The sequence below is a fragment of the Carya illinoinensis genome, chromosome 10, assembly GCF_018687715.1.
Source record: "Carya illinoinensis cultivar Pawnee chromosome 10, C.illinoinensisPawnee_v1, whole genome shotgun sequence".
NCBI lineage: Eukaryota > Viridiplantae > Streptophyta > Magnoliopsida > Fagales > Juglandaceae > Carya > Carya illinoinensis.
Window position 1 is genome coordinate 37708668 of NC_056761.1, and position 14956 is coordinate 37723623.

General features: G+C 35.9%; 1 pseudogene; it reads left to right on the top strand.

Annotated features, from left to right (window-relative positions):
• Positions 1–7948: 7948 nt before the first annotated feature.
• LOC122279367 lies at positions 7949–14500 on the top strand (annotated as a pseudogene).
• The last annotated feature ends 456 nt before the right edge of the window (positions 14501–14956 follow it).

Sequence of the window (14956 nt, forward strand, 5' to 3'; positions counted from 1 at the left end):
ATAAAGTGGGAAGTAGTGGAAATTTCTGTGCATTGTCTCAGAATGCACAATACTATAAGAATCAACTCAAGGAACTAAAAGTAAATATTTTCCAAATTCTGGAAAAGCAGACTGAAGTTGATAAGTTCATGACATACTCAATGTTCTAGCAGCAATCCCATGGAGAGTCTCCGAGGGTGACTCAAGGAGCTGAGTAAAGGGTGATAGATTTCCCTTTTTTGAAATTTTTTGAATTTTGAGAGACAACAAAATAGGACATTTTGGTGGCTGCTAGGATTTTGTAAATTTGAGTAAGCTTATGGATGCATGGTTGGGTGCACTCAAGTGAGTGAAAGATGATAACTGTCATAAAAAAGTTTATGTTGTGTGGTGAGGGTGCAGTGATGGAGATGTGGGAATTTAGAACATGGCTGTATTTTTGGTTGGTGATTACACAGTTTAGATTTTTTATTTAATTCTGGATATGATGGGGTTAAAGTGGGTTGTTGTTATTGGCATTGGATGGTATTGATCAAGAGCATCACATAGTAGATGATGTTCCATTCATACAACTTGTTGTGGGACAAGACAACATAAACAGGTATGTATCCTCTTCTATTTTCCTTTGTATCCATAATAGGTTGTTAGGATGTCTAGTATTTATAGCACTGGTTATGATTATACGTACTCTTTAAATTGATGGTCTACCCATCCCAACTTGTTGGATATATAATACTAATTATCTACCATCTATTGGTTAAGAATTATTTAGGGCTGTTTAATCATATGCTGGATAATGATATTATTAAATGGAATAGTACTCTCCCTTAGTGATCTCTCAATTTTACTTTTTATTTTTATTTTTTGGGAGTCAAATCTGTAAGTAGATCTACTGAAGAAATCCAAGGGTAGGTATAGTACTGTTTTCCACAATCATTTTGCCCATTTAGGACAAATAACACTACTCTCTTCTTAGCCTCAAAAAAAGAAAGAAAGTTTTAATTTAGTATAAGCTGCATGCTTAGAATGTTGAATCTAAACTGTTGAGAAAAATGCCTTGTGAGCCTTAATGCAAACATTTTGTGAGCAGCAGCAAGTCCTACCAATGCTAAACTAGTCCTCATGTCAAACCGACCAGTCTCAATTAAACTTCACTGAGTTCTAATTCCCAGCTCTCTCTCTCTCTCTCTCTCTCTCTCTCTCTCTCTCTCTCTCTCTCTCTCTCTCTCTCTCTCTATTTTTTACTTTTACATGCTATAGATATAAGACGTATTTAGGCACAATATTATAGTTTTTTCTCTAGATTATTTACTTATGTGAGAAATTGTTAAACAAAATGTAAATAAATTGCAATTTGATTTGCAAGAAAATTTATGATTAGTGGTAGGGCAGAGAATTGGACGGTCCGGACTGGATAAACCGACCGGACCCAACTCAGTTCGGTCCAGTCCGGTCCGGTCCAATTTTCAAGGGACCGAATGGAAATTAAAAAAAATTATTATTTATATATATTATTTATATAATAGTTGTATATAATTAATTATATAATTATATATGGTATAAAAAAATATTAATAGTCTAATATAGACTATAGTTATACTTATACTAATATAATTATATTAAATCACTATAACTAATACTTCAACAATAACTATAGTGACCTATACTAAGACTATTCACATTCGGTGCCCCAAAGCACCGGATTCCCCATAATTTGGAGTTTATTATGGGGTTTTGATCAAAATGCCCCCCACATCCGAATCCATATTTTAGGGAAAAAGTTTAGGGAATGAACAATATTTGGGGACTCACTATTCATTCCCTAAATCATTTTTATCAATATTTTATTATAATATATAAAATAAATATTTTTTCAATCATTTACACTTTCTCTCATACTCATATTTATTATAGTTTTAAATAATAATTTTAAAAATAATTTAATTAATTACGAAAATATAAAAAAAATTAATTTTAAAAATATTATCATATTCACAAAAAAATAATTTAAATTTTTGTTTAAAATATTCATTAGAGTAATAGTTCAAAATATAATAAAAAATATTGAGTAGTTAAGTTTGTAAATGGAAGTGAGAGAAAAAAGTAATAAAGAAATAATATAGAAATATTATTTTAATATAATAGAGAAAAGATAGGGAATGAGATGTAGGAGGTTTTTGAAAGATGAGTAAAATTTAGGGAGACATTTTAGGAAATATACTTTTTAACTAAATTATAGGAAATTTTATGGGAAATAGGATGTGAATGCTCTAATAGTCTACTATTAATACTAATATGCTATTAGTATAAATTATAACCGATCAAAAACATATATATAGTACTAGTATATATATTAATGTATTAACATATTATAAAAGTTATAGTATAAATTATAATATATCATATATTTGTAAATTTATAATAGTATTAGTATAGTTAGCTTAATATGTAATATGTTAGTATTAAATCACTATAACTACATAGAGTATTAGTAATAAGAGTATTACTATTATTTAATATAGTATTACATATAGTATTACTATCATTACATATAGTTATTAGTTATAGTATTAGTACTAGTATAGTTATTAGTACTAGTATAGTTATTAGTACTAATAGACTAATAGTATTAGTTATTAGTATTACATATAGTTACATATATAGTTATCACTATTACTATTATTACATATAGTTATTAGTTATAGTATTATTACTAATAGACTAATAGTATTAGTGTATTACTAATATATATATATAATAGTATACTATATGTATATATATTAAATATATCACAATATAATTACATAAGTATTAAACAAAATGTCATTAGATTAAAAAAAAAAAAAGTCAACCGTGGATCGACCGGACCGGATTGGACCAGACCGGTCCTGAGGGAGTTCGGTCCAGTTCAGGGTGGGAAAACTCTGGATCGAATAGGCCCGGTTTGATCCGCAAATCTCTCTGGACCGGACTAAACTCACCCCTAATTAGTGGTAGTTCTTCCTCTTCTTTTTCTTGATTTTTTCTGCAATGAATTTTTCAAAATATATAAATTTGTGTCAAGTCCTTGTGTTCATGAGTACAGTTTGTTCCTAGTGGTCGAGACACATGAAGAGGCTGCACTAGGGTAGGTTGGTTGGTTGGTTCTTATTAGTTTGCTAATATATGTGCACAGAGAATCAAGAGGCTATCCTTGGAGGACTAGGATCAAATAGGTAATATGGGTGCTCGTATTTATTGATAAAGGCGCACTTGCCCTAGAATATTATATATTGTCCATTATAAGTCCCTAAAACTTGTGTCGTGTGTATGACCAAATGGCTTAAGTGGGGAAAAAGTATCAAGTGGCATGTTGGCTTTTGCCGATGAATCCTATAAGATTGACTTTTTTAGGTTTGGTTACACCGTAAGGTTTTACTTTTAAAGAATTCTTTAAAGGATTTCTCTTTATAATCAATCGTTGTATCTTGCAAGTTTGATTATTTACTTTAAGTATTTGATTCATTTAATAATCATAATTTTAAGATCAAATCAATTTGTTCAAGAAAATTAGTAGATAATTTCGTAATTTTATGGGGGTATGTTAGAAATTTCAAAATGGATAGTTTGTTTAAGCAATTTTGGATTATTGCGGGTGGTGCCTTGTACATTGCATGGGCTATGATCGAGTACTGCTGCATACGTTGCATGAGCTGAGGGGTTGCTTAGGGTTGAAAATCGGACGGTCCGGACCGGTCATTTTTGGACCGGACCGGACCGAATTGGGTCTAGTCCGGTCCAATTTTCAAGGGACCGAAGGGGTTCGGTTCGTTCTTGGTTCGGGGGTTTTTCACCCCGGACCGGACCGGACTGAATGAAAATTAAAAAATAAAAATTATTATTTATATATATTATTTATATAATAGTTGTATATAATTAATTATATAATTATATATGGTATAAAAAAATATTAATAGTCTAATATAGACTATAGTTATACTTATACTAATATAGTTATACTAAATCACTATAACTAATACTTCAACAATAGCTATAGTGAGCTATACTAATAGTCTACTATTAATACTAATATGCTATTATATAATTTATATATTATATAGTTATACTAATCACTATAATTAATACTATGTATAGCTATATAGTATATTTATCACTATAATTAATATAATTTAATTATCACTATACTTATATTTAATTAATATATATAAATCATTATAGTTAATACTTATATAGTTATGCTTTATAACTAATATTACTAATATATAGCTATATTAATGGTCTAATACTATTATAATTTATATAGTTATACTAATCATAATAAGTTAATAACTAAATCAATAGAAATATAACTATATATATTTAGTATGAATGTATTATTATATTCTTTAATAAATAACTATAATATATAGTACTAGCTAGTATATATTAATATATTATAAGAGTTATAATATAAATATAAATATAATACTAAATTACCATAACAATATAACTAATACTAATATATAGTTATACTAATAGTCTACTATTATATAGATATACTAATTACTAGAATCAAAACTAATATATATACCTATACAATACACTTATATAGTTGTACTAATACTATTAGTCTATTATATAGTCTAAGACTCTCAATTCTAATATAGGCTACATAGTTATAACTAATACTAATATTTATATTAATACGAATAATGTAGAATATAATTATTGTGATGACCCGCTTTTAAGTGTATTTTCACTGAAGTATTTGTTTTTATTTAATTAATATACTAGTTATTTTATTTTAATGTATTTGCGTTTTTAAAATTGGGTTTTAATTTAATTTAATTTATTTGAGATTGTGTTTTATTTCTTTAAGCTGTTTAGTGGTTTTAATCTTTTTGGCGGTTTGTTTCGTTTTCCCGGAGTGAGGATTGGACCTCATCTCTTTTCACATCTTTTTCCCTTTTTTCTCTTTTTCCCTTTTTCTTTTTCCCTTCTTTTTCCTTTTTCCTTCTTTTCTTTTTCTTCTTTTTCTTTTTCTCTCTCCTCTCTCCCCGATTCGGACCCCCCCCGAGCTCTCTCTCTCTCCTCCCTCTCCCTCACGCCGGCGCCACCTTCTCTCTACCTTACCGCCGCCGTCCGGCCACCAACCGGACCCCCACCGGTCCCATTCTCTTCCTCTCCCTCCGGTGCACCACCCCTCCAAAACCCACCCCCAACCGGCCGGCCATTTGGCCGGAAAAAGCTTCCAAAGGGCGCACAGATTTCACTCCGATCCGCCGCCGTCGCTCCACCTCCGGCCACCATTTCTTCACCACTTCATCACCGGTCCCTTGCCGTCCTAACCCACCCATTTCCGGCCTCCAACGACCACCGGAGCAGCTCCCACGAGCTTGTTTTCCGATTTGCCATTTTCGGCCATTTCCGGCCATTCCGCCGCCACCCACGGCCGTCCGTCACTTCCAATAGCTTCACAACCATCTCTAGACCATTCCCTATCAATCCCGTGTCCTAGTTTGTCCTCGTTCAAAAGTGGGTTTTTCAGACCCACGGCCACAGTGAATTTTCACTGTGACGTTGTTGTTTTTCCGCCGTTTGCAACGCCGCTTGTTTTCTAAAATTGCCATATAGCGCTGTAAGTATTTTCCAAACCCTATTTTCAAATTTTAATATATATCGCTCATTCAATTTATTTACTGTTGTTGGTTGTTGATTCCGGACTGAGTCCGAGGAGTTTCGGGGGTCGGATGGATGGAGGACGGAGTTGCCTGTTTATTTGATTTATGATTGTTGGATTATTTTATTATGCATTGTTATGGCATTACATGGTGCATGCACGTGTGTTTGTGGGATTGTGTGAAAAGCCTGTGTATTGGCGTGAGTGGTTTTACGGGTGCGTGTGTATCACGAGCCCAAGCCGGGATGGGTTATTATCTCGGTGGAGCTCCTCTGGTCACTCGGGAGCGGAATAAACTGAGTGATGTCCCCTGAGTCGTCGAGAGAGATGACGGGAGCGGGGCTAGGGGATGCTTGGCTACGAACGTGCCGGGCATGGAACCGGGCATCGCCCTACTCACCGACTCCGTGGCCCTTCGCTGGCGAGGGCTAGAGGATGCTTGGCTACGCACGCGCGGGAGGCGCGGAACTGGGCATCGCTCGTTAGGTGTCACATGCGTGGTGGTACTCTGCGGTGTGACACTGGAGCCAGGGTATGCGGATGACCCCTAGGGGAGGTCATGGCGTATACGGTTAAAATTGGATAATGGATTATGAGGCCAAATGGGACTTTTGGCGTGGGCCAGATGGACTTCTGGCGAGATATTGGGCCGGATGGACTTCCGGCGAGATATTGGGCCAAATGGACTTTTGGGGGCCAAATGTGGCTTTTGGCGTGTTTTTCGGAAATGATATGTTTTTGGGCCAAATGGGTTTTTGGCGTGTGTGGAAAACTGGTGTTTTTGGGCTTTGTGCATTGGGCATGTTTCATGCATCTTGTTTGAGTTATATGTGTTTTTATCTGGTAGTGTTTGGGGTTTTACTTACCTGCGGAACCATTTGTGGTTCCGTAGCTTTTGGTGCAGGAGTTGAGGATGAGGAGGAAGAGGTTGAGCCCGAGGATGCGGCTCCGCCGGGTTGCTGATGCTATCTTTTATATTTGTTTAAAACTGCATTTGTGTTTTGTAATATTTTATCTATGTATGTTTTAAACAGCTTGTATTACGTTAAGAAATTCTGGTACTTAGTTATGACCTTCTTTATCCGCTGCGTGTTTATCTGTACACATTTGTTGCCTTGCACACACCCGGCACCCGTCGAGGGGATGGTGACCCGGGTTGTCACCATCCGGACGTCTCAATTTCCCCGTGTTTGGGCGTGGGGATTTGGGGGCGTCACAATTATACTAACTAACTTATTCAACAGAACTAATATTACTAATATAATATAGCCAAATTGAATTACTAATAGTCTAATACTAATACAATTATATAGTATTAGTTATACTAATTATAAATTCATAATAACTAAATCATTATAAGTCTATAACTATATATATTTAGTATCAATGTATTACTATATTCTTTAATGTATAACTATTAACTATAATATATAGTACTAGTATAACCGATAAAAAAAAATATATATATATAGTACTAGTATATATATTAATGTATTAACATATTATAAAAGTTATAGTATAAATTATAATATATCATATATTTTGTAAATTTATAATAGTATTAGTATAGTTAGCTTAATATGTAATATGTTAGTATTAAATCACTATAACTACATAGAATATTAGTAATAAGAGTAGTACTATTATTACTATTATTTAATATAGTATTACATATAGTATTACTATCATTACATATAGTTATTAGTTATAGTATTAGTACGAGTATAGTTATTAGTACTAATAGACTAATAGTATTAGTTATTAGTATTACATATAGTTACATATATAGTTATCACTATTGCTATTATTACATATAGTTATTAGTTATACTATAGTTATTATTACGTATAGTTATTAGTTATAGTATTATTACTAATAGACTAATAGTAGTATTATTGCTAATAGACTAATAGTATTAGCGTATTACTAATATATATATATAATAGTATACTATATGTATATATATTAAATATATCATAATATAATTACATAAGTATTAAACAAAATGTCATTAGATTAAAAAAAAAAAAGTCAACCGTGGACCGAAGACGACCAGACCGATCCTGAGGGAGTTCGGTCTGGTCCAGGGTGGGAAAACTCTGGACCGAATAGGTCCGGTCCAATTCACAAAACCTCTCCGGATTGGACCGGACCAGACCGAACTCACCGCTAGATCTGCTGCATGGAATCTGCTGGGGCATGCATGGCCTGGACAGCTTCCAACCAAAAAGAAGAAGAAGAAAAAGAGAAACTATATTTACAGGAACGTGAAGCAGCATAAGACTTGCCCAACACACTCCTTTTTCCCACCCAACAAAATTTCTGCCACAGAACGGTATTTCCAAACTTCTAGAAGCTGAATCCAGACTTCAAACTCGCCTATTTTCCCTGAACCATTCAGGCTTTTTACAAACAAAAAACAGCCCCTTATAAATGCCCTCCTCTCTCCATTCACTCTCTCCCATCCACCATTCCCAAAGCCAAAGCCACGAATACTCGAAACTGTCTTCTGAAGCTGTCTGTTCATTTCACTTGCAACTGTGATCCAATGGATAGCAAGATTGGAGCGCTTGAAGCGTGTAAGCCTGCGTGTTGCGACCTGGGCTCCCCACCCTATAATGGCACGGTCTCGACCATCCTGAACTCGGTCCCCTCCACCTTCCTCGACTCGTTCGAGGCCTCTCTGGGCCGCCATGTTGCGCGCAGGCTCGTCAAAATCGGCTTGACCGACGTGTTCACCGTACCTGGCGACTTCAACCTTACGCTCCTCGACCACCTCATTGCCGAGCCCGGCCTCAACAATATCGGTTGCTGCAATGAGCTCAACGCAGGATATGCCGCCGATGGATATGCCCGCTCGCAAGGCGTTGGCGCCTGTGTTGTCACCTTCACCGTCGGTGGGCTTAGCGTCCTCAACGCGATCGCCGGTGCGTACAGCGAGAACTTGCCGGTTATTTGCATAGTCGGTGGTCCCAGCTCTAATGACTATGGGACAAACAGAATCGTTCATCACACTACTGGCTTGCCTGACTTTAGCCAAGAGCTCAGATGCTTTCAGACTGTCACTTGTTATCAGGTATTTGGGTTGGTCGTGTTTCTTCGTGTTGAGTTATAAAAATACAAGTTTGATATGCTAATTTGGTAAGAGATCTGGTCTTTTTTTTTTTTTTTTTTTTTTTTTTTTTTTTGTTTTCGTTTGGATGAATGAATTGATACGTGTTTCTGTTGGGTATGCTATAGGCTGTGGTGAACAATTTGGAAGATGCACACGAGCAGATTGATACAGCGATTTCAAATGCGTTGAAAGAAAGCAAGCCTGTTTACATTAGCATAAGCTGCAACTTGGCAGGGCTTCCACATCCAAGTTTCAGCCGAGAGTCTGTTCCATTTTCACTGGCTCCCAAGTAAATTTCGGGCTTCCTGATGATTCACAGTCTTGACTAAATTACATGATAGAATTGAACTTTGAACTATGAGATTTATTGGCGCTCTTTTTTCTGTTTTTGACTGCGGCACAGATGGAGTAATAAGATGGGCTTAGAAGCTGCAGTGGAGGCAGCCGCTGGGTTCTTGAATAAGGCCGTGAAACCAGTTTTGCTGGGCGGGCCTAAAATGCGAGTTGCAAAGGCATGCGATGCCTTTGTGGAGCTCGCCGATGCATGCGGTTATGCCCTTGCAGTGATGCCATCAGGGAAAGGGCTCGTGCCGGAGGACCACCCACATTTCATTGGGACCTACTGGGGTGCTGTGAGCACTGCTTTCTGCGCAGAAATTGTGGAGTCAGCGGACGCTTACTTGTTTGCTGGGCCTATTTTTAATGACTTAAGCTCCGTTGGGTACTCCCTCCTTCTGAAGAAGGAGAAGGCGATCATCGTGCAACCGGAGCGGGTGGTGATTGGGAATGGGCCTCAATTTGGGTGTGTTTTGATGAAGGATTTCTTCAGAGAACTCGCCAAGCGGCTCAAGCGAAACCCAACTTCGTATGAGAACTATCACAGGATCTATGTTCCCGAGGGGCATCCTCCAAAGGCAGAACCGAGAGAACCATTGAGAGTTAATGTTTTGTTTCAGCATATACAGAAGATGCTGTCTAGTGAGACTACTGTGATTGCTGAGGCAGGGGACTCGTGGTTTAACTGTCAGAAACTGAAATTGCCACGAGGTTGTGGGTAAGTGGAGGAGCTCAATCTTGTTTGATGTTTGTTTCTGAGTAGGAGTTTCTAATACTTTTGAAAACTGGATTGCAGGTATGAAGTTCAAATGCAATATGGATCAATCGGTTGGTCAGTTGGTGCAACTCTTGGGTATGCACAGGCCGTGCCATAGAAGAGAGTAATTGCTTGCATTGGCGATGGGAGCTTCCAGGTTTATCTTGATTCTTTCTTTTTTAAACCTAATTTGGACTTCCATCACTTAACAAATCACCATTTAAAACATGAAAATTCGACATCGATCCAGAATAGGAATGTTGGTTAAGTTCCAAATGTCGGGATTCATATATCGCTTTCTCTTACCTAAATCAAGAATATTTCCTTTCCAATATATTGAAACTGCCTCGAGTTTCACCTTAATTTTCTCTCACTGGAACTTGATTCCTGGAATCTGTGTGTTTTTATATATCATGGTGTCTGCTTCACAGGTCACCGCACAAGATGTGTCAACAATGATTCGCTGTGGGCAGAGGAGCATCATCTTCCTCATAAATAATGGCGGATACACCATTGAAGCTCAAATCCATGATGGGCCATACAACGTGATTAAGAACTGGAACTACACTGGGTTGATTGATGCAATACACAACGGTCACGGAAAGTGCTGGACGACCAAGGTAATTAAGTTTTTGTGCACGACACAAATGCTTTAACGCATCAATATGCCAAAGGGATCAAATGCAGTGATATATATACTACAATTTTCTTAACAATTTTCAGGTCTATTGTGAGGAGGAGTTGGTTGAAGCTATTGAGACAGCAACAGGGGCTAAGAAGGACTGTTTGTGCTTCCTTGAGGTGATTGTTCACAAAGACGACACTAGCAAGGAGCTGCTCGAGTTGTGTTCCAGGCTCTCTGCTGCCAACAGCCGCCCACCCAACCCTCAGTAAACTGAAACCACTTGACCCAATTGCAATAATCAGCTCAAAATAGATTGAGCTTTCTCTGTTTTTGGTGTACTGTTACGGCTTACTGTAGTGATTTTGAATTGCGAATTTTCTTTCCTGGACGGTTTTTGCTTGTTGAACTGGAGTCTTCGATGTTTTCTGCTTAAAGTCACTTTGAATTTTTTTTTTATATTTATTTTTTTTCCTAATCGAGCAAATTCATTAATAATAATAGAGATTACAAGAGTTCAAGAAGGATTAAAAATAAAAGAAGAAAAAAGGAATTCATGGGTATGCTATCCAAAACAAGATTGGTAGCTGTTTACTATGCAATAGAATGTGCATGTCGATTATAGGATTGATACATTTTTGTTAGAATTTATTCATGATTAAATCGGTATATCTTCAATAATGAAAGAGATTTTTCATAAAAAAGAGAAGTCTGGATCTTTAACGGCTGAGATTAACTACTGGGCATCTCCTTAAAAATGGCTTTGCTTTGATGAAGCGTCGAAGGCATTTTAATAGCCACTTTGAATTTGGTTTTCTACGAAATGATCTTTATGTTTGTCGGTGTGGCAGAGACCGGCAGGCAGGGCCAGCCAGAGAGCTAAATTGACACGTGAGACTTGAGAGAGAGAGAGAGAGAGTTGCATGATTTTATTATGGGCTTATTTTTTGAACTACCACATGTTTTCCAGATGTATCAAACACATTCAATCCGTATCTGTTAATTGCACATGATTACACTTCTGGCTTTTGATCTCGAAATGCTAATTAACCACCCGTTTTGACTTCTCGAAATGCTAATCAACGGGCGGTAATCAAATTACACTTCTGACTTTGATTCTCGAAATGCTAACTTCTGGGTTGCTACATACAAGTTTTGTCTTTTATTTTTACTTTTTAATGTTGCTCTGTCTCAAAGTTAATTGAACTGTAAAAGAGCAGATGCAACTTATTTTGGGTGGCCCCATATTTTCATATGCAGCTCATGTGCCTTCTTTGTTGTTAAACATCAGTACCAATCCGTTCCTTGGTGTTGTTTTGTTGAAAAAAGTACTGTTAAGATGAGCTCAAGTTGGTCAGGTTTATATCTGGTTAAAACGTACGTTGCTGAATGCGTGTCCTACTATAGAATAACAGACAATCATCAATAGGCCTATCCTCTTCCTTAGATGCATGCAAGCCAAAAGCAGTTCTTAAAAGAATTATCAGTTTCCACCACACGTGGTCCTGGAAGAAGTGGGTACTTACAAAATAATTTTAAAAACAAGAACAAAAAAGTGAGACAGGGCAGGGCTGGGTAATGCAAGTACTAAGGTGATAATTCTAGATTAGATGTCCCAAGGAAAAGGGCATGTTTACATGTGTTAGTGAAATTTACTCTTTTATTAATAATGAGTTTCTCTACTGCAGGTATATTTGTGAGGGAAATGTTTGCTAGTGGACCTAAAGGACCCATACCATCATCTATTTCTGTTTTGGAAAAGTTAAAATATTTGTTGACATTATTTGCAGCTTAAAGAATATTTTTATTGTATAATTTATTGACATTATTTTCTTTTGAATGGACATGCAAGTGTGCTATGGGAAATTGCTATAGCTTGTAAAAAGATTATAGATATTTAATTTTCATGGGTCCTACAATAAAATAAGTCCATTAGATATGTAATTTTCATATATTATAATTTTGTATTTATAATGTAATGTATAAATATCAAATAATATAATATGCAGTGAATTGCATTATGTGTTGCATGTATTTTAATTGATAAATATTGAGTTTCTTTGTTTTAGATGCAAGTTAACAAGGTAATTAATTCTATTATATATACAAAAATATATATATATATATATATATATGTTTTTCAAAATTTTTTCTTTAAAAAATTGTAATAGAATATAGATTTTTAGATAATATATATGTGCTTTTCACCATTATGTTTTTCTTGAAAAAATTTAATAATATAAGCTTTTATTATTTAAAAATTAAAAAAAATATATATATATATATATATCTGAATCCAGATTAATCAGGATTTCAGACCAGGTTATCACTCGAATATACTCGGATTGAAATCCGGTCCGGATTTTAAACTTGAGTTTCGGACCGAGTATATGCTTGGATACCCAACCCTAAACTCGGTTGAATATCCCTAATTACCGTGTTATGTTTTTTTTTTTATGAAAGCACGCACATAACACCTGTTAAGTAATTATATATTATTTCTTATTTAATAATTTTAACCGTTCTACCATGTCACATTGCAAAAATACAAGGTGTTGATATATACCGGTAATAATGTATTAGAATCTTTTTTTCCCATGTCCTACGTAAGATGAAGACACTTATACCAAGATGTAAATTCTACCTAGCAAGCGACACGAAACTGGCTGGTACATGACAAGATGTCTGGGTTTTCAATCAGCCAAATATGAGTCGTGGACTCGTGAAGCACAATTATGAGTTTTTATTTTATGTTTTTTTTAATATTTTTAATATATTTAAATATTTTTAAAAAATAAAAATTATAAAAATATATTAAACGTCACTTATTTCATTATTAAGTAAAAATATATATAAAAACCTTTAGATATGCCATTTAAAGTCACAGAGAACTATAGAGTCGTAATACAATGCCTAATATGACCACAAAATTTATTCGAGAAACCGAGGGAACTTAAGACATGTATGAGAAATCCCCAATCTATACTATTACAAGCTTTTGTCATATCCATCTTCCTCGTCACGTTTCTCTCCTTGACTTCTTGTTTAAATCATAAATCATTTTTTGTGTAAGAATAATACTTTTAAAGATGTTTCTACCCTTAATAAAGACACTTTGTTCTGACGAAATAATTTTGGTTAATATTGAAGACAAACGATCAATGATTTACCGTGTTTTTATATATCATGGTGTTTGCTTCACAGGTCACCGCACAAGATGTGTCAACAATGATTCGCTGTGGGCAGAGGAGCATCATCTTCCTCATAAATAATGGCGGATACACGATTGAAGTTGAAATCCATGATGGGCCGTACAACGTGATTAAGAACTGGAACTACACTGGGTTGATTGATGCAATACACAATGGTCACGGAAAGTGCTGGACGACCAAGGTAATTAAGTTTTTGTGCACGACTAACGACGCTTTAACGCATAAATATGCCAAAGGGATCAAATGCAGTGATATATACTACAATTTTGTAACAATTTACTTAATAATTTTCAGGTCCATTATGAGGAGGAGTTGATTGAAGCTATTGAGACGGCAACAGGGGCTAAGAAGGACTGTTTGTGCTTCCTTGAGGTGATTGTTCACAAAGACAACACCAGCAAGGAGTTGCTCCAATGGGGTTCCAGGGTCTCTGCTGCCAACAGCCGCCCACCCAACCCTCAGTAAACTGAAACCACTTGAACGAAATGCCACAATCAGCTCAAAATAGATTGAGCTTTCTCTGTTTTTGGTGTACTGTTACCGCTTACAGTAGTGATTTTGAATCGTGAATTTTTTTTCCTGGACGGTTTGCTTGTTGAACTGGAGTCTTCGATGTTTTCTGCTTACAGTCACTTTGAATTTAGTTATCTACGAAATGATTTTTTTATGTTTGTGGGTGTGACAGAGACCGGCAGACAGGGCCAGTCAGGGAGTTAAATTGACACGTAAAAGAGAGAGGGAGAGAGAGAGAGTTGTATGACGTTGTTTTGGGCTTATTATTGAAACGTCAAAAATGGGAGCACCGACCACATGACAATCATACAGCTTAAGGTTTTGACTTTTGAGTGATTGAATGCGGGCTGTATTCCAAGTACTGCCAAATTTGACAAGAAAAATATGTCCAAGTATTCCAGAATCCAGATACCATCTTCCCCACATGGGTCAAGGATAGATTGTATCTAGTTCTTGATATAACTGCACATATCGGATGAAAACGTGTATATCATAAGAAGACATATGGGGCTTGTATTCCAAACAAAAAGAAGATGAACCTAATGCCATGTGCGATAGCACTGCTTTTCCAATTGGGCATCTAAAGTTCCATTAACATATCCCTTAAATCAACATGTCCCATCATTTAAGGTGGTTGCTCCTGCTGTTGCATGAACTATAACTCAACGGAGATGTACCTTTGACAACACAATATTCCGCTCCATTATCAACGCCTTCTAATACTCACAATCCACAACATCATTCCATCAACCAAACATGGTGA